The following is a 22,429-nucleotide window of genomic DNA, read 5'->3' on the forward strand; positions in this document are numbered from 1 at the left end:
ACTGTGTAACAGCACTAATGCTGTCAGTAACTGCTCCACCACGTGAGGATCTCAAGTAGCCTGAACACATCTCAGCTATAGACAGACATCATATTACCCATGCAGCACACTACTGTAGGCTACTCACATCTGCACATAATGCAAGAAAAGACATTGGAAATAGAGATGTTGCTGCTCAGATAGATAGACAGATAGATAGATAGACAGATAGACTGATAGATAGATAGATAGATCATATTGCAGGCCCTATTATTCTACATTTAGTTGTTTGCACAATCAATGCGGCACACCACACATTTGGAAACCTATTCAGCTCGTCAGAGAGGCACACATTCATCCACACATCATGTCATCAGGAGTGCAAAGTCCACAGTGCACATTTCTCACCAAGTCTACTTAAGTGACTTACCAAAAGTGGCACTAATAACGCAGCAGACGCCAAAGGGTTGATCCGATCGCACATGATTTCCTCCGTCCACACAACACACAACACAACACTTGTCTCACTGGATGAATTCACAGCGACTCTCGGATGGGAGTTAATTTATTCCAAATTCACGCGTAAAAAAAAAACAAAAAACCTTCTCATCATCAGGGGCTGGATGGAAAAAAAATCCCCAAACGGACGTGATGAGCGACAATGTGCAGTGCTGAAGTGTCATCAACAAGAGACAAGAGTGGGGTATCTTCCAGCTGTTACCTGCGTCGCGATGATAGAAAGAAAAAAACCCCACCTTAAATCCCTGTACGATCCGATTGAGGCGTTAAGGGGGCACAAACTGTAAAGCTAGAAAAAAAAATAAAAAATCCCCCCAAAAAGCTCAGGAGAGAGTCCTTGGCTGTGCGTCCTGAGCCGTGTTCAGAGGAGGTTAAAGCGGACAGTACGTGGTCGTATAGAGTCCAAAAAAGGCAGGAATATACGATGGATGATGATTAAAAAATCCCCAATAAATATCACACTTGAATTGCAGCACAGATGGGAGAGTCAGGAACTGCAGTCTCCATGAGGTTGCGCTCTTAGAATAAAAAAAATGAAGGTTGAAACGTCAAATTCAAGGCTTCAAGTCCATCCAAAAAAAAAAAAGGTGGAAAACTCTGGTAATTACTGCGCTACAGCTCCTATTTCTACTGGCAGCTGTTTGCCATTACTGTAGCCATTTGTTGTCATAACTTCCCCCCTTGTCTGAAGCGCAATGAATGAAGGAATCCCACCCAATGCACTGATACCTTTTCTCTTTTCTCCTCTAATACTAGAAGCGCGCAATTACTTCTCATACATGGCTCGGTCCGTCCAAACAAAGCGATGCGCGTCGATGTCTCCAGGCTGGGATGTGGCAGGAAATCTCGCCTAGTGTCCTATAGAGAAGAGAAACAGCCCTTTGAACATGCGCCTCTTTACTCCTCGTGCAGGCGTCCACCTGCGTAATAAGAGCCCGATATAAATGAATACATGCTGTCACGCCATGATGATGTCTGGATGAGCAGAGCAGAGCAGATCAGAGCCAAGTGGATGAAATTCTTGGTAATGAGATAGAGACACCTTTCACGGACAGTGCAGCAGCACTGCAGCAATGTGATGTCATTTGGGGCTGCGTTTTAAAAAGCATGTATAATAAACTGAAGGGGGTTTTCTTTTTTCCTGTAGATGAGAAGAGATTTGTTTTCACATGATGATGAAGGTGGGTTCATATCTAGAGGAGGTGTTTGTCGGGATGGGCTGGGACGCTCATGGGCAACAAGGATGCTGCAAGAGGAGGAGGGAGGAGGAAGAGGAGGAGGAAGGAGGAGGAGGAGGAGGGATGGTGTCGGGTCATTGCTGCACTTAAAAAAAAAAAAATTCACCCCCCCTATAGGCGAGCTTACTGCTTTGTGTCCCAGGCTGTAATGAATACCCTTTCATTCCCCTATCCTCCTCAATCTTGAATGCCCATCATGATAAACTGCACAAAATAACTCGACCACCCACATGTCTCAGACAGCACCTCATGCTTTACTTTGCTTTGGGACAAGCACTCCTCTTGGCCCATATCAATGGAAAATGGGAGTTTTTTTTGGAAAGAAAATAAACATGAATATCCTCCCACCATAAAAACAAAACAATAGGGTAATCCTCTCAGAGTTGTAGAAGAAAGCTATAGAGACAGCAGCCCATCCTTCATTATAAATGTGCAAGTCCGCAATGTGCCTCTAAGAAGAGGATAACATGTGTTTATTTGTGCATATTCATCCCCCAAGTGTATTGCTTGCCTGCCTACAGGGAGTCCACATGACGTGTGATGAGAAAAAGGAATTCTGGTGGACAAATCCTGTCAAATCCGACTGCAGGAAGGAACAACACACATATTGCACACATTGTATTGTATATAGGAGGAGCTGGTGGATATTACAGACCTGCAGTGAGTCAGGGGAGGAAAGTTTGACTCCACCTTTTAAAGTACAGGTGGTTTAAATGTAATATGTCTGCTGCTGTGAGCCGAATTAATTTGCTGTTAAAAAGTACCTGATCATATGAGAAAATTTAAGATACAATAAAAAAAAAACTCACTTATAACAGATCCCAAATGTAAGACTATAATAATGTTGGAATATTAAGAAATAAAAGTACCATAGATAACAGGGTTACTGCTCATAGAGTACCACAGGCACACTTCATGCTTTGTAAAGGACAATTATAGGAATAGTTTATCCTAAAAGGAATATTTATTTTTCTTTGGCATTGTTTTACAAGATATTAGGGCTAAATATTTAATCGTGATTAATCGCATGATTGTCCAAAGTTAATCGCGATTAATTGCACATTTTTGAAAATATATCAAAATATATCTTAAAGGGAGATTTGTTAAGAATTTAATACTCTCATCAACATGGGAGTGGATAAATATGCTTGCTTCTATGCAAATGTATGTATATATTTATGATTGGAAATCAATTGACAACACAAAACAATGACAACTATAGTCCAGAAACCCTCACAGTTACTGCATTTAGCATAAAACATATGCTCAAATCATAACATGGCAAACTGCAGCCCAACAGGCAACAACAGCTGTCAGTGTGTCAGTGTGCTGACTTGACTATGACTTGCCCCAAACTGCATGTCATTATCATAAAGTGGGCATGTCTGTAAAGGGGAGACTCGTGGGTACCCAGAGAACCCATTTTCATTCACATAGCTTGAGGTCAGAGGTCAAGGGACCCCTTTGAAAATGGTCAGTTTTTCCTCGCTAAAATTTAGCGTAAGTTTTGAGCGTTATCTAGCCTCCTTCGCGACAAGCTAGTATGTTGGGTTGGTACCAATGGATTCCTTAGGTTTTCTAGTTTCATATGATGCCAGTATCTTCACTCTAGCTTTAAAAGCCCGCTAAAACCTAAAAATCGCAAGTTGTGTTAATGCATTAAAGAAATTAGAGGCGTTAAAAACAAATTAGCATTAACATGTTATTATTGCTGACAGCCCTGCAATAAATACATCCTCTAAATACTGCTGCTGCTAAGTTTGACATCATCTTCATTTCACTGTGCTGCAACATGACAGGTGTTACACTTATCTGATCTGATGTGCAACTCTTTGTACAAGAGCAGCAGCCTGTTGTAATTAAAGGACAGTTCATAATGGGCAAGGCACCTCCGGGGCATTTTAAATGGATCGGTGCGATGTGACACAAACTCATTTTGGGAGACTTGCAAAGCTCGCTCCCCAGCCCAACCTACATACTTAACAGTAAGTCAACAAATAGTTCTCTTTGAAAGGGTCGAAAACAGACAAATTGAGATTCAAAACGCACTCTCAAACTAGTTTTGTGCCTTTTGAATAGACGCCGATCCTCCGAAATTCCATTGTGCAGCAGAACGTGCTGCGGAGTTTATGTTTCATTATGTGATTGCTCTGAGCCCCGATGTGAATGAGCATGTGTGTTCATGAGGTGGGTGAACGCATAGGACGCATGCAACGAATACTGATGGAAATTGAGAAAGAGCCATGAAGGGAGCCAATCTGCTATTTATATCAGGCAGCGCTCCATGGGGGCAAAGCTCCCTCTCACAGTAATGCACTGTAAAAGTGATTGATTAGTGTGATATTGAGAGATTGTCCGTCTTAACCATCTTCACTCACCAAAAGTGATGAAATTACTGCACACTGGTCTTTGAAAGCATAATAGCAGATTAGGTCGGTGTGATCCATCCTCTCTAATGAGGAAACTTGCCGTTCCCTAAAGTGCAAAATATAAGAGCAGCGTCTGCACTCAAATCCAGTACACACCACCGCAGCCGCTAATACCCTCGGAGGGTGCGCTTAATGACCTGGAACATATTACACACTGAGGTTGCTCAATTTAGGTTCAGGTGTACATAGCCTTTGTATGTGTCCGCCCCTCAAAATGCCATTTTTGACGCAACACAGTTGCCCTTGTCGCTGTTTTTACAAATTGCTCGGATCAATTTCCATTAAGGACGCTGAAATTCCCAGTTTCTTCTCCATGGCTGAGTCCGAAGCACCTATAATGTGACGCTCCATCAGTTCAATGCGTCAGTGAATGTTCTCGCTTGTGTGTGTGTGTACTTTGAATTGGGATTTCTGTAGAATTAGTGCCGTGACAGAGACAATAAAACTTCAGGAACAGAAACATCATTACAGTGTATACAGTGCTCTATAGTGGATTACAGCAGTCTTGTTTATACAGTCGAATCACCCTGTGCATTAGCGCTCTCTCACAACCTCTCTCTCTCTCTCACAGTGCAAAAGTTCCTCTTAATGTGCTTTAAACTCTCCAGCTTACCATTAAATGCGGAAGCACCGTGGATGTGATTTCCACTATAAGGGCCTCTAATTGGCTTATCAGCGGGGACTTTTAAACATGGTGAAATAACAGACATGTATATTAAGCTGCATGTTTCAACAGGGGGGTGCATACCGTATGTATGCAGAGCTCTTGGTCTTAGATGTTTTCAAGCAGGTTTGTGCTCCGTTCTCTGCAGAATCAAAAGAAAAACAATGCGAAAATAAGAAGAGAGTGTTCTACCAGTGGGAAAACGATAAAATTGCATTTAAATGATATAGAATATGCACGGCAAACCACAGGAATCTGCTTTTGCTCTTGGGTAAGCATTAATGATGGGTCACTCTTGCAGTACCTTTGTCATACTGTACAAATGTTATGAATTATTCCGCTCATAGTGGGTACAGTCACGCTTTCATGTTTCACTGTATCTCAGCCTTGGTCTACTGTATGCTAAGTAAAACCACGTGCTACTTAGCTTTAAGGGTTCTTTAATGTGTCCTTGTATGAGATATTTAAAGATAGATAGACGTGGGCCATCTGGGGAAGTGTGATGTACAGCTCACTCACAAGTGATCATCTGAGTTAGTCTTTACGCCTGAAGTTATAAAAAGAATCCTGCTGCTCTTTAGGAACAAAAGCTTTCAGAGTAAAGACCAACATGTTTTAGCTACGAACACTTTCATCAGTGTAACAAGCTAACATGTACTGTATAGTTAATTCTCAGGGACATCTAAAACAGCCACTTGGAAGCTGGGACTGAAAAACATTAAAATCATATCACCGAGTTTAATTAAGGATTTCGACATTATATTAAAACAGCTAGAGGCCCCCCATTTATTCATTTTGGTTGAAGACTGTTAAAAAGGAAAAAGATCCAAAAGGTCTCTCTCTTTCTTTTGTAATGAAATTTAAATGACCTCCTCCTGGACCAAGAGACACCTTCTCAATGGCAATAAAAGAAAAAGCAGACATGGGATGTCTGGCCTCTTTAAAGTGGCTTTCTACATGATTTTTGACACCGTCTCTCTTAATGGAGCTCCTGCACTCAGTAATTCGGTATTTCAAAGAGCACTCTGTTTCGCTTTCCGCGGGGGCATGAAATCATCCATCACGTCTGTTGTTTTACAGTTAATGAATCTCTGTATGCCTTCAGTCTTGGAAAAAGTTGTCTGTATTTCTTGTGTATGGTCAATTAAGGCAGCAGGCGTCTTGGATATTGTTGAATATATTTATCATTGGCTGCAAATGATCATGTAAGCCGGATGAAGGCTGAGAGTGCTGTTTTTTTGACATTAAAGCTTTGTCTGTTGTTCTTCAAGAGCAGCTGCGATTTTGATCTTGAACTTTGAAAGAGCTGCAAGGTTGTGAAAAACGATATTCTTTCTTTTACCCTTTGAACATAAATATACATGTCAGTTCTTACTGACTGGTGACAGCACGAATTTGTGAAAGTAAACTTAAATATCAGAATAACAAAATGTGAAATACTTATTTCACTTTGATTTAACGACAACACTTTGTTAGCATTGCAATCTTTAACAGAGAGATTATGTATAGCTATGATATGCTAATTTCAGGATTTAATCAACAGATACATTTCCTTATATTCGTTTTGAATAATAATCTCGACGTACAGTACGTCAACAGTATTTTTTATTTATTTATTTAAAGCTGAAGTCGGTAACTTTGAGGAAATATGATAAAAGTTATTTTTATAAAACGGTCACTATATCATGCATGAGTGCATAATCTGTGAAAAAAAATCATGTTCCTCTGTGTCTTCCTGTGCTCTTAATGGCATTTGCAAGATCGCTGAAGGAAAACAACCAATCAGAGTCGAGCAGTCTCTACAGCAGCTGTCAATCACTGCTTGCGAAACTCGTGAACTCCGATCATACGGTGAAACTAGGCAGCGCTGATCAAATATGAATCAATATTCTGTTACTGTAAAGCCTATTTCTCTTCTCAGATGTTTTCAGAAACATATTTTAGTGTACTGTAAAATGAGAGTGTTTGCTCCGGCCGGTGGGCGCTTGCGGTAGTCGGTGTTACCGGTGTAAGGGTGGTCAGGCACACACTGATAACATTACTTGCCCACCGCCCCTACTGTTGTTTTGCTTTTTTATATAAAAATAAAACCCAATTAGTTCATTTTCGTGTATCAGTGCCGTGTTATCAATACATAGTCTAGTCAAACTGAAAGATATAGTGTCACCACAGAGTAGCAGGAGTCCGATTTCACACAAGAGAGAGTTGACAGACAAGGCGATGGCGAAGGATTTGGTGTCAAAGCGAAAAGCAAAATTGTTTATTTGGCAAAATTTCGGATTTTAAACTAATGCTTTAAAGGAACCATAACTTTAATGAGGCAATCGCCGTCACAGCTGATGTGTGCGGCGCAGCGGCGCCGGGTGAAAACCTGCGGCCCCGCAGCGAAAGCTGGTCTGGAGAAGCCAGACACACAGCCATCCAACGTTAAAAATCAAAGTAAGCGCTCTACATACATTGAGCGTCATCTTTTCTTGTAAAATGTCCGGTGTAATCGGTAACACCGGTGTTGTCACAAGTTTATTAACCTGTGGGAAAATGTCCTCACCGCGACATCTCTAGTGGGCGGTGCTTGGTTTTGGCTTGACTGTTTTCAACATGGTAGCTAAACAGTACACTACAAGATGTTTCTGAAAACATTTGAGGCTAGAAATAGGCATTACAGTAACAGAATATTGATTCATATTTGATCAGCGCTGCCTGATTTGACAGTTTGATCGGAGTTTGCGAGTTTTACGAGCAGTGATTAAAAAGTGCTTTAAAGCTGCATTAATTTTTCTTTTTGGCCGCAGAACAAGCAGCAGACACCGAAAGCTGAAAACACAACATTGACATATTATCACCTCCTAAAGTTGTTATGGGAGATGTGTTAACAAACAGTTGCCTATTAACACATCAAGATGACAGATTACATTCATTATGGGCATGTGACTAGTGTAAGTTCTCCTTTTAGCTCTTTTGATCTCCACAAACACTTGAGGGAAATATCTGACTCAAGCTGATATGCTCACAACTAACTTTGTCGTTTGGTAGTTGTTTAGAGTTGATGAGAGTGGTGAGATTCACTAAAACACTCATAGAGCTGAGGGAAACTGCAGAGTCAGGCGATAATTCCCTGTGGGTTCGTCACAACAACACTTTTCACATTACACATAGTCATTTGATCCATTGTAAATATAAAAATATTGGTTAATGCAGCTTTAAAATACTATTTTGATTCCATAACATGTCCTTGGTCGAAACAAATGTCAGAATTTCTCAAATGCGATTCACTGAACTCTTGAAGGATCAGACAGGTATTCAGAGAGTCGGGCATATACAGTACATCTGATCCTACCTGCACTTCTGAGGAAAGTATTTTAAGGGAAAGATTAGAAAGTTCGTCTGAGCATTTTGATCTAAAAGCTTTAATGTTCGTTCTGTATATAGATATTACACCCTAAGATTTGTGCGCACGCTGTGGGTGAGGTGACCGTGATTTCAACCGCCGCCTCTGATGGGAATCTCTACAGTCCTGCCGAGAGCAATTTCAAAGCCCATATTTCTTAAAGTGTTTGTATATGCATTCAAACAGATTTAATTCAACAAAAAATCCAGCAGAAGATGCAGAACATTACTTCTTTTATTCGCTCTGTATAGCCTATGTTTTTCTTTTTTTTACCCCCCCAAAACAATCTATTTTTACATTATGCACTAATTTTGTCTGAGGTAAGTAGTATAGGACTGGTTCGTTTGCGCGTGCATGTGAAATGCGCGTGCACGTGAGCATGCGCGTGCGCGCGCGCACGTGTGTGTGTGTGGGGATACAGGTGAACCCTTGGTGACCCTGGTGTCCTTTTTGTAACCCTAGGGCTGATGTTAATTATTGGTAGTTGTCCAAAGGTGTCTGCTGTAAGGTGTTATCAGTTGCTCCACAACAAAAAAAGAAAGACCCCATCCTGTGGATCCTGATGCAGATAAAAAATACAGTTGTATCCCAATATGTGTCTTTTATTACAGTATCATTAAAAGTTCAAACAAACCCTGCTTCCTGTGACCAAATGTTTTTGCCTTTTTGATGTTGCCACAGAAGACCCATACTGTTGATCCTGATTCAGATAAAAAAAAAAAGTCGGTTGTATCCAAGATGTTATCAGTTGCTCAGTAAACAAAAGAAGACCCCCTCCTGTTGATACTGGTTCAGTGAACAAAACACAGTTGTATCCCTATATGTGAACTCCGTTGTATCCAAGAGGTGTCTTTTTTATTACAGTACTCATAAAAGATCAAGCAAACCCCGGTGTGCAGTGGTCAAAATGTTTATGGCTTTTGATGCTGTGGTGGTTGGTACTGTTTGCAGGCTATAGCAGCATGGACCCTGTAACCATATGTTTGTTTGTGAGAGGGTGTATGGATTAGCGTTGTTCGTAGTCGATATTAACATGTATCCAGGACAAATGGTGTGAGAAGGGAAGTATGTCATCTCCTTCATGTCATCTCCTAAAATTCTTTATGAGATGTATCTGTGAGAGGGGGTGGGGTATGGGGTGGTATTGTTTGTAATAGATATCAGCATGTATCCAGGGACAAATGGGGTGGATGTGAGCGGGATGGGGGTCATCTCTTGTATGCCATCTCCTAAAATTCTTTAGGAGATGTATCTGTGCTGTAATGATTTGTTAACATTTTAAATTGGTAGATGTGTGTTAGTACACCACTAATTTTGCTTGTAGTCATCTCCCAAAAAAAAAAAGCGGTGCAATGTCGGTAGAGTTACAATATAGTGGGTTTTTAAAAAAAAAAAAAAAAATGTATGTAGTGTGAATGGGGCAACCTCAAGGCCTGTCAACCATGCGTATTCATGAGATGTCACTAGCTCCATCTTTTACCTACACTTTGTGTATATAGTCAGCATTCAGCTGAGGTCGTGTTTACCAAACTTCACAACTTTTGAAGAGGACGCTTTTCCTAACGCCACTCTTGCATTTTGCACATTAGGTACAGTGTTCTTTTCTTTGGATGCGTCATTTTTGGCGTCTGTGAACATAGAGCTGATGTGACTTGCCAAAAAGCCCCAGTTTTGTCTCATCTGTCCAAAAGACATTCTCCAAGAAGCTTTGTGGCTTGTCAATATGCATTTTGGCATATTCCAGTCTCACTTTTTTATGATTTGGTGTCCTCCGGGGTTGTCTGCCATTAAGTCCACTTTGGCTCAAACAGGAGAAAATGGCTCATGGACTACTACTAAAACACTATGAATACTATAGAACTAACTAGCATTGTTAGAAAAATAATTATTAATGGGACAAATTTCTTGGGTATTTTAGCGTGCGATCAACTGCCTAAACACATCAGGCTGCTTGGAGATGGTCTTATAGCTTTTACCTTTAACATGCTTGTCTATAATTTTCTTTCTAATCTCCTGAGACAACTCTCTCCTTAGCTTTCTGTGGTCCATGTTCAGTGTGGTACACACCATGATACCAATGTTTAATGTGTCCCTATGGTCAAATTATTTTCAATCTTTTCTAGGGGTACCATCATTTTTGTCCAGGCCAGCTTCATTAGTTTGTTTTTTTAAATGATTCTGAACCAAAATTCAAAAACATTAGCTGATTTTCATTAGTTCATTTTCAATACATTTTTATTTATTATTACTTTTTTGTCAGTTTCAAGTTATTTCAGTGACCATTGTTTTTTTTATTCTTTCTTTAACGGAAGGGTACCAACAATTTTGACTATGTGTGTAGATACACACACACACACACACACACACACACATACAGTATATACATATGTCTATATCCACACCCGCTTACATATAGATATCCACTTAGACACAGCCAATGTTTAATGTGCCCCTATGGTCAAATTATTTTCAATCTTTTCTAGGGGTACCATCATTTTGTCCAGGCCAGCTTCATTAGTTTGTTTTTTTAAATGATTCTGAACCAAAATTCAAAAACATTAGCTGATTTTCATTATTTCATTTTCAATAAATTTTTATTATTACTTTTTGTCAGTTTCAAGTTATTTCAGTGACCATTGTTTTTTTTTTATTCTTTCTTTTAACGGAAGGGTACCAACAATTTTGACTATGTGTGTAGATACACACACACACACATACAGTATATACATATGTCTATATCCACACCCGCTTACATATAGATATCCACTTAGACACATTCGCTTACACAGTTATCTATTCTATTTTACAGACAAAAAAAAAAAAAAGGACATATTTACATCCCTTTAGTTGACCTTTTTGTCGACATTACTTATTAATTAATTTTGTTTAACTCCAATCCTCACCCTGACTCAAAGTAGCCCACCCATGATCAAAAATGATATTCTGTTCTTTTATTTCTATTAACATCCCTCTCAAGAACCCACTGATGTTTCAAAAACATTTTGAAATGTTCAGTGTTTAACTGTTGTCTTTTTATAGCTTTAAATATAAATGCTTTCCCCATCGTAATGATGATGTTGTTCAGGTCTTTTCCTTTTTTTTTTTTCATCACCCCTTAAATCACCAAACATTATAGATAAAGGACAACTATAGAAATTTGATTTGTAGACTGAGATCCACTTTTTTCAACGTTAATCCAAAATAATGCAACTTCCTTACAATACCAAAAATAAATGAATGTCTGACTCCTCTTCCTCCTCACACAATCTACATATGTCACCTTGTTGGATGCCCCATTTTAATTTTTTTAGCATTCTCTTAGTAGGTAAGAATTTGTAGATTAGTTTTAGTTGTAAAATTCTAATGGAGACATCAAAAGAAGTTGTGTAAATACATGCATATACTTTCCTCCATGGGATACATTTGTCTAACAAATACCCCCATTTTTGACTGGATAGCTACTGGTGTAGCAGAAATGTGTTTAAGTTGCATGTATAACTGATATATTTTCTTGTTTATTTTTGTCTTATTCATCCATGTTGTGTCCTTAATGTAGGGGTAACATGCCACTTGTTTTGTACATAATAATAGCTTCCTTTTCCAGATCTGAGGTATAGCTGCACAGAGTTGATTAAATGTAAAAAGGTCACAAACATTACCGTATACTATTTTAAATTCATCATAAGTCTTGATATCGCCCCCACTATTCAAGAGGTCATTTATAAATAATATTCCTTTTTTCAAACATTGATTCAATAAAGATACGGTGATCATTAATCAAAATATTTCTATTATACCACAACACTTGGCTCTGGATTTCATAACTTCACACTGGTTGATGATATTGGTATTGAAACCAACCGACTATGGCCTCGTCCAAAAAGCCGGATAAGTATGGAAATGACTTTCTCTTTAATATAGTGAACTGAAAAGCAGTTAACTGGAGGTAAGGATAGAGTTCTTTGTGGAACAGAGGATGAGCAGACCTCAATCATTTTGCTGAAAACCACTGCGGATTTAAGATACATTTTGGTATAAGGGATGCTTTTAGTGCAAAGTTGAGTGCCTTAAGGTTTAACAATTTAAGTCCACAGTGTTTGTAATCATTATACAGATAAGCTCTTTTAATTTTGTCAGGCTTCCAACCCCATATGAAATTGAACACATTTTGCTCATATTTTTTAAACAGCTCCTCTCCTGGGGTAGGTAATGACATGAGGATATAGATAAACTGAGGAATCACTAAGGAATTTATCACGGTTATTTTTTTCCATATAAAGTTAAGTTAGTCATTCCCCAAACTTTTTAATTTTCTGTCTACTGTATGTAGCTTTCTATCAAAGTTTTCCTTCGTGATAAGGTCCATGTCTTTAGGGATATGTATACCAATGACATCTATTGGGCCATCTGACCATTTTAGTGGGCAGATTACTATAGATATTAAAATTTGTACCTTTCAGAGAGCCAATTCGCAGCACACTACATTTATCATAGTTAGGTTTTAGTCAGGAAATTACTGAGAAGTTATTCAACTCTTTAACTAATGCAGTAAAGGATGCAACATTTGGTTGATTTTGAAAGTTTACATCGTCCGCATACATTGATATTTTTGATTCCAAACTATTTATTCTCAAACCTTCTATGTTGTTATTCATTCTTACTTTTTGTGCTAAGATTTCTATAGCTATAATAAATAGATACGCAGACAGTGGACATCCTTCTTTCAATCTTCTATATTGCTTAATTGTTTCAGAAAAAAAACATTGTTTATTATTTTACACTTTGGATTACTATACATTACTTTTTATCCAACTAATTAAAGAGTCTCCAAAGTTAAAATATTCTAAACATTTATAAATAAAATCCAAACGTACTTTATCGAAAGCTTTCTCAAAGGCAGCAAAAAAAAAAAAAAAAATGAAAGCAGAGGTTTTTGTTGAGTCATAATATTCAATTATTTCAATTATTTGTCTAATACTGTCACTGATAGATCGACACTGTAAGAAGCCACACTGATCTGGATGAATAATATTGGGCAGTACTAGTTTTAATCTGTTTGCAAGACATTTGGCTAATATTTTAGCATCGTTACATTGTAGTGTGATTGGCCTCCAATTCTTTAGAGTAGTGGGATCTTTATACCTTCCACCTGAATCTTGTTTCAATAATAGTGAGATTAAACCTTCCTGTTGAGTTTCTGTAAGTTGTTTTTTGCTATATGACCAGTTGAAGGTGTTCAGCAAAGGTGTTTTAACAGACTCATAGAAGGTTTGATAAAAGTTTACAGGTATGCCATCGGCTCCTGGACTTTTTACCTTTTTCAAAGGAGTTAATAGCTGGATGTAATTCCATCCAGCGTAATAAGTCCCTCACAAGATTTTTTTCTTTCTCTGTTAACTTTACGGTATTATCGTCTTGAGAATTGGGGCTAGTATTTTGAGGCAATAAATCCTCTGGTGGGCTCTGTAAGGAGTACAATTTTGAAAAATAATTATGTTGTACAAGCAAAAATTCCCTTGGTTTTTTCAATGATTTTATTTCCTACTACAAGCTTCAAAACATTTTTCTTTACAGTGTTTTTATACTGCAGATTTAAAAAATATTTGGTTGATCTCTCCCGATTTTTCCAGCCATTCTATTCTATTTCTCAAATATGATACGTTGGCTTTCTCTGCACATAGTCTTTCTAACTCTCTTTCCTTGTGCTCAAGATTGTCCAGTAGAGCTTGTGACACATTTGTATTATTGTCTACCCGTTCTGTTAAATCTTCTATCTCAGCTATCAATATTTTTTCTGTCTCCAAACGATTTTTATTTTTCCTTGAGCTGTATTGAATGCAGTGTCCCCTTAAGGTGTATTTTAAAAGCATCCCATATAATCAAAGGATCCGCTGTATCATTATTCACTACAAAGAAATCTTTTATGAATTTGTTTGTTGTATCTATAAACTCTTTATCCTTCAATAGCTTCTGATTTAATTTCCAGTATCCTGGACCCCTATGAAACGTTGTGGTACAAATGCTCAAGGTTATAAGATGATGATCTGACCTAAATCTCTCTTTAATCTCGACTTTATTCATTTTTGGAGTCAAAGAAAATGATGTTAAGAAATAATCTATTCTGCTAGCCTGATTTCCTCGTCTCCATGTATATCTTGTTTGCTTTGGATTTCGCAATCGCCATATGTCAATTAAATCTAGCGAGGTCATGAGGCCAGAAATAGCATTATATGCTCTAGAATGATAATTCTTAGTTTGTATGCCTTTTCGATCCAGATCTACATCCAACACAGTGTTGTAGTCTCCTGTCATTATCAAATTTTTTATCATGTAGTTTTTCTTTTCTTGCAACATGTTGAATATATCTTGAAAGAAGAGTGGATCATCAGAATGAGGTGCATACAGATTTACTAATACAAATTCTAGGCTATCCACCAATATATCTTGTATAATATATCTACCTGCTTGATGTATTATTGTATCTTTGACCACAATATCTACTTCCTTTTTATACATTATCATTACAACTTTAGAATTTGAGCATCCGTGTGAAAAGTATATGTTATCCCCTCCACTCTGTTTTCCATTTAATCTCATACAGTTGGGTAGAGTGAGTCTCTTGTAAACAAAATATATCATAGTTTTTATCCGTAAGCCAACTAATAAAGTGTCCCCTTTTCTTCCTATCAGCTAAACCGTTACAGTTGAAGCTTGATATTACTAACTTAGACATATTTGATCTTCAGTGGATTCTATACTTTCATGATTCTTGAAAAAAAAAAAAGGATGGAAATAATAATAGTGACACCAAAACAACGGGAAGGGGCTGAAAATATTTCCTGTTTCTTCCATCCTCTGATGATATATTTTCTATTGTCATATTTATCTCCCTTTTTAAATAGCGTTTAAGAGAAACATTTTACTATAACAAAACATCCAATCCCAATTTATGAGCGCAAAACTAAGAACAAAAGATCATAATTTTTTTATTTTCTGCATTGATGATCTTTTGTTCTTAGTTTTGCGCTCATAAATTGGGATTGGATGTTTTGTTATAGTAAAATGTTTCTCTTAAACAGAGTGGAGGGGATAACATATACTTTTCACACGGATGCTCAAATTCTAAAGTTGTAATGATAATGTATAAAAAGGAAGTAGATATTGTGGTCAAAGATACAATAATACATCAAGCAGGTAGATATATTATACAAGATATATTGGTGGATAGCCTAGAATTTGTATTAGTAAATCTGTATGCACCTCATTCTGATGATCCACTCTTCTTTCAAGATATATTCAACATGTTGCAAGAAAAGAAAAACTACATGATAAAAAATTTGATAATGACAGGAGACTACAACACTGTGTTGGATGTAGATCTGGATCGAAAAGGCATACAAACTAAGAATTATCATTCTAGAGCATATAATGCTATTTCTGGCCTCATGACCTCGCTAGATTTAATTGACATATGGCGATTGCGAAATCCAAAGCAAACAAGATATACATGGAGACGAGGAAATCAGGCTAGCAGAATAGATTATTTCTTAACATCATTTTCTTTGACTCCAAAAATGAATAAAGTCGAGATTAAAGAGAGATTTAGGTCAGATCATCATCTTATAACCTTGAGCATTTGTACCACAACGTTTCATAGGGGTCCAGGATACTGGAAATTAAATCAGAAGCTATTGAAGGATAAAGAGTTTATAGATACAACAAACAAATTCATAAAAGATTTCTTTGTAGTGAATAATGATACAGCGGATCCTTTGATTATATGGGATGCTTTTAAAATACACCTTAAGGGGACACTGCATTCAATACAGCTCAAGGAAAAATAAAAATCGTTTGGAGACAGAAAAAATATTGATAGCTGAGATAGAAGATTTAACAGAACGGGTAGACAATAATACAAATGTGTCACAAGCTCTACTGGACAATCTTGAGCACAAGGAAAGAGAGTTAGAAAGACTATGTGCAGAGAAAGCCAACGTATCATATTTGAGAAATAGAATAGAATGGCTGGAAAAATCGGGAGAGATCAACCAAATATTTTTTAAATCTGCAGTATAAAAACACTGTAAAGAAAAATGTTTTGAAGCTTGTAGTAGGAAATAAAATCATTGAAAAAACCAAGGGAATTTTTGCTTGTACAACATAATTATTTTTCAAAATTGTACTCCTTACAGAGCCCACCAGAGGATTTATTGCCTCAAAATACTAGCCCCAATTCTCAAGACGATAATACCGTAAAGTTAACAGAGAAAGAAAAAAATCTTGTGAGGGACTTATTACGCTGGATGGAATTACATCCAGCTATTAACTCCTTTGAAAAAGGTAAAAAGTCCAGGAGCCGATGGCATACCTGTAAACTTTTATCAAACCTTCTATGAGTCTGTTAAAACACCTTTGCTGAACACCTTCAACTGGTCATATAGCAAAAAACAACTTACAGAAACTCAACAGGAAGGTTTAATCTCACTATTATTGAAACAAGATTCAGGTGGAAGGTATAAAGATCCCACTACTCTAAAGAATTGGAGGCCAATCACACTACAATGTAACGATGCTAAAATATTAGCCAAATGTCTTGCAAACAGATTAAAACTAGTACTGCCCAATATTATTCATCCAGATCAGTGTGGCTTCTTACAGTGTCGATCTATCAGTGACAGTATTAGACAAATAATTGAAATAATTGAATATTATGACTCAACAAAAACCTCTGCTTTCATTTTTTTTTTTTTTTTTGCTGCCTTTGAGAAAGCTTTCGATAAAGTACGTTTGGATTTTATTTATAAATGTTTAGAATATTTTAACTTTGGAGACTCTTTAATTAGTTGGATAAAAAGTAATGTATAGTAATCCAAAGTGTAAAATAATAAACAATGTTTTTTTTCTGAAACAATTAAGCAATATAGAAGATTGAAAGAAGGATGTCCACTGTCTGCGTATCTATTTATTATAGCTATAGAAATCTTAGCACAAAAAGTAAGAATGAATAACAACATAGAAGGTTTGAGAATAAATAGTTTGGAATCAAAAATATCAATGTATGCGGACGATGTAAACTTTCAAAATCAACCAAATGTTGCATCCTTTACTGCATTAGTTAAAGAGTTGAATAACTTCTCAGTAATTTCCTGACTAAAACCTAACTATGATAAATGTAGTGTGCTGCGAATTGGCTCTCTGAAAGGTACAAATTTTAATATCTATAGTAATCTGCCCACTAAAATGGTCAGATGGCCCAATAGATGTCATTGGTATACATATCCCTAAAGACATGGACCTTATCACGAAGGAAAACTTTGATAGAAAGCTACATACAGTAGACAGAAAATTAAAAAGTTTGGGGAATGACTAACTTAACTTTATATGGAAAAAAATAACCGTGATAAATTCCTTAGTGATTCCTCAGTTTATCTATATCCTCATGTCATTACCTACCCCAGGAGAGGAGCTGTTTAAAAAATATGAGCAAAATGTGTTCAATTTCATATGGGGTTGGAAGCCTGACAAAATTAAAAGAGCTTATCTGTATAATGATTACAAACACTGTGGACTTAAATTGTTAAACCTTAAGGCACTCAACTTTGCACTAAAAGCATCCCTTATACCAAAATGTATCTTAAATCCGCAGTGGTTTTCAGCAAAATGATTGAGGTCTGCTCATCCTCTGTTCCACAAAGAACTCTATCCTTACCTCCAGTTAACTGCTTTTCAGTTCACTATATTAAAGAGAAAGTCATTTCCATACTTATCCGGCTTTTTGGACGAGGCCATAGTCGGTTGGTTTCAATACCAATATCATCAACCAGTGTGAAGTTATGAAATCCAGAGCCAAGTGTTGTGGTATAATAGAAATATTTTGATTAATGATCACCGTATCTTTATTGAATCAATGTTTGAAAAAAGGAATATTATTTATAAATGACCTCTTGAATAGTGGGGGCGATATCAAGACTTATGATGAATTTAAAATAGTATACGGTAATGTTTGTGACCTTTTTACATTTAATCAACTCTGTGCAGCTATACCTCAGATCTGGAAAAGGAAGCTATTATTATGTACAAAACAAGTGGCATGTTACCCCTACATTAAGGACACAACATGGATGAATAAGACAAAAATAAACAAGAAAATATATCAGTTATACATGCAACTTAAACACATTTCTGCTACACCAGTAGCTATCCAGTCAAAAATGGGGGTATTTGTTAGACAAATGTATCCCATGGAGGAAAGTATATGCATGTATTTACACAACTTCTTTTGATGTCTCCATTAGAATTTTACAACTAAAACTAATCTACAAATTCTTACCTACTAAGAGAATGCTAAAAAAATTAAAATGGGGCATCCAACAAGGTGACATATGTAGATTGTGTGAGGAGGAAGAGGAGTCAGACATTCATTTATTTTTGGTATTGTAAGGAAGTTGCATTATTTTGGATTAACGTTGAAAAAAGTGGATCTCAGTCTACAAATCAAATTTCTATAGTTGTCCTTTATCTATAATGTTTGGTGATTTAAGGGGTGATGAAAAAAAAAAAAGGAAAAGACCTGAACAACATCATCATTACGATGGGGAAAGCATTTATATTTAAAGCTATAAAAAGACAACAGTTAAACACTGAACATTTCAAAATGTTTTTGAAACATCAGTGGGTTCTTGAGAGGGATGTTAATAGAAATAAAAGAACAGAATATCATTTTTGATCATGGGTGGGCTACTTTGAGTCAGGGTGAGGATTGGAGTTAAACAAAATTAATTAATAAGTAATGTCGACAAAAAGGTCAACTAAAGGGATGTAAATATGTCCTTTTTTTTTTTTTTGTCTGTAAAATAGAATAGATAACTGTGTAAGCGAATGTGTCTAAGTGGATATCTATATGTAAGCGGGTGTGGATATAGACATATGTATATACTGTATGTGTGTGTGTGTGTATCTACACACATAGTCAAAATTGTTGGTACCCTTCCGTTAAAAGAAAGAATAAAAAAAAAACAATGGTCACTGAAATAACTTGAAACTGACAAAAAGTAATAATAAAAATTTATTGAAAATGAAATAATGAAAATCAGCTAATGTTTTTGAATTTTGGTTCAGAATCATTTAAAAAAACAAACTAATGAAGCTGGCCTGGACAAAATGATGGTACCCCTAGAAAAGATTGAAAATAATTTGACCATAGGGGCACATTAAACATTGGCTGTGTCTAAGTGGATATCTATATGTAAGCGGGTGTGGATATAGACATATGTATATACTGTATGTGTGTGTGTGTGTGTGTGTGTGTGTGTATCTACACACATAGTCAAAATTGTTGGTACCCTTCCGTTAAAGAAAGAATAAAAAAAACAATGGTCACTGAAATAACTTGAAACTGACAAAAAAGTAATAATAAATAAAAATGTATTGAAAATGAACTAATGAAAATCAGCTAATGTTTTTAAAATTTTGGTTCAGAATCATTTAAAAAAACAAACTAATGAAGCTGGCCTGGACAAAAATGATGGTACCCCTAGAAAAGATTGAAAATAATTTGACCATAGGGACACATTAAACATTGGTATCATGGTGTGTACCACACTGAACATGGACCACAGAAAGCTAAGGAGAGAGTTGTCTCAGGAGATTAGAAAGAAAATTATAGACAAGCATGTTAAAGGTAAAAGCTATAAGACCATCTCCAAGCAGCCTGATGTGTTTAGGCAGTTGATCGCACGCTAAAATACCCAAGAAATTTGTCCCATTAATAATTATTTTTCTAACAATGCTAGTTAGTTCTATAGTATTCATAGTGTTTTAGTAGTAGTCCATGAGCCATTTTCTCCTGTTTGAGCCAAAGTGGACTTAATGGCAGACAACCCCGGAGGACACCAAATCATAAAAAAGTGAGACTGGAATATGCCAAAATGCATATTGACAAGCCACAAAGCTTCTTGGAGAATGTCTTTTGGACAGATGAGACAAAACTGGGGCTTTTTGGCAAGTCACATCAGCTCTATGTTCACAGACGCCAAAAATGACGCATCCAAAGAAAAGAACACTGTACCTAATGTGCAAAATGCAAGAGTGGCGTTAGGAAAAGCGTCCTCTTCAAAAGTTGTGAAGTTTGGTAAACACGACCTCAGCTGAATGCTGACTATATACACAAAGTGTAGGTAAAAGATGGAGCTAGTGACATCTCATGAATACGCATGGTTGACAGGCCTTGAGGTTGCCCCATTCACACTACATACATTTTTTTTTTTTTTTTAAAAACCCACTATATTGTAACTCTACCGACATTGCACCGCTTTTTTTTTTTTGGGAGATGACTACAAGCAAAATTAGTGGTGTACTAACACACATCTACCAATTTAAAATGTTAACAAATCATTACAGCACAGATACATCTCCTAAAGAATTTTAGGAGATGGCATACAAGAGATGACCCCCATCCCGCTCACATCCACCCCATTTGTCCCTGGATACATGCTGATATCTATTACAAACAATACCACCCCATACCCCACCCCCTCTCACAGATACATCTCATAAAGAATTTTAGGAGATGACATGAAGGAGATGACATACTTCCCTTCTCACACCATTTGTCCTGGATACATGTTAATATCGACTACGAACAACGCTAATCCATACACCCTCTCACAAACAAACATATGGTTACAGGGTCCATGCTGCTATAGCCTGCAAACAGTACCAACCACCACAGCATCAAAAGCCATAAACATTTTGACCACTGCACACCGGGGTTTGCTTGATCTTTTATGAGTACTGTAATAAAAAAGACACCTCTTGGATACAACGGAGTTCACATATAGGGATACAACTGTGTTTTGTTCACTGAACCAGTATCAACAGGAGGGGGTCTTCTTTTGTTTACTGAGCAACTGATAACATCTTGGATACAACCGACTTTTTTTTTTTATCTGAATCAGGATCAACAGTATGGGTCTTCTGTGGCAACATCAAAAAGGCAAAAACATTTGGTCACAGGAAGCAGGGTTTGTTTGAACTTTTAATGATACTGTAATAAAAGACACATATTGGGATACAACTGTATTTTTTATCTGCATCAGGATCCACAGGATGGGGTCTTTCTTTTTTTGTTGTGGAGCAACTGATAACACCTTACAGCAGACACCTTTGGACAACTACCAATAATTAACATCAGCCCTAGGGTTACAAAAAGGACACCAGGGTCACCAAGGGTTCACCTGTATCCCCACACACACACACACGCGCGCGCGCACACGCGCACGCGCATGCTCACGTGCACGCGCAAACGAACCAGTCCTATACTACTGAGGTAAGCAGACAGAAAAATGAGAATTGCTATCTCAGGAAGAAGGAAAAAAATCTCAGCTGCAGATTTTTTAAGGTACCATGGCAACAGAGTATTCAAAAGAATTTTGATGAGAACAGCAGGCAATGAGACGCTGATTACAAGAGAGACAATTTGTTACTCCAATTGCAAGAGCAACAGCGACTGATTGCACACACACAAGCGTGGAGTCGTCTTCTTTATCTGGACCACTGTGCAAGAACACTGTTCTTTTCACGGCCCTTCAGTCAGAGGATGAGTGAGAGCGGTTGTGGCATCTCGTTGCGGAGATGAAGGGCTCGGGCTAGGTTGTTGTTGTTGCAACAAGGCTAGTTTAGCAGCTAAAGCGTTGGCATAGTGATGTGAGGTGGATACAGCTTGCTTTGATTGGCAGTACAGCAGGATGAGCACCAGACATGCAGTGGGTGGAGACTTTTTTTTTTTACCCTGAGAAACTCAATTTCAAATCACACAGGAGGAAGTGGCAATCAACCCAGAGATGCAGCTGTCTATCTTGGGTGGCTATTCTCACATCTCAATCTCACTCTCCAGTGCTCGGCAAACGCACACCGCCGTCCTGACAAACATAATCACCCACGGCACAGATTCAGAGAGCATCTGTCGCCGGGCAAAAAGCTGAAAAGAATACTGCAAACACACTCACTTAAAACACCTTTTTTGCGCTGACTCTCAGACTCTCAGCAGCACATTATCAGGTGATAACTGTTCTGTAAAAATCCCTGTCATCAGGAACTGTGACGGAAAGCACTGAGTGGCCGATGTTCATTTGCAAAGCAGCAAGAGAATCATTGATGCCATATGGGTTGAATGAATATTTATATCTGATGTTTTACATGAAAAATTAAAACT

General features: G+C 37.3%; 1 protein-coding gene across 1 annotated transcript in view; it reads right to left on the bottom strand.

Moving 5' to 3' along the window:
* The window catches only part of lrfn1 (leucine rich repeat and fibronectin type III domain containing 1), a 132,056-nt gene extending 131,249 nt beyond the window's left edge, over positions 1-807 (bottom strand). The window contains exon 1 of the mRNA XM_074642389.1: positions 410-807. The gene's annotated coding sequence lies outside the window, so the exon portion shown is untranslated. The remainder of the gene's footprint in view (positions 1-409) is intronic.
* Between the last annotated feature and the right edge of the window lie 21,622 nt (positions 808-22,429).

Source organism: Sebastes fasciatus, chromosome 7 (assembly GCF_043250625.1).
Source record: "Sebastes fasciatus isolate fSebFas1 chromosome 7, fSebFas1.pri, whole genome shotgun sequence".
Lineage (NCBI taxonomy): Eukaryota > Metazoa > Chordata > Actinopteri > Perciformes > Sebastidae > Sebastes > Sebastes fasciatus.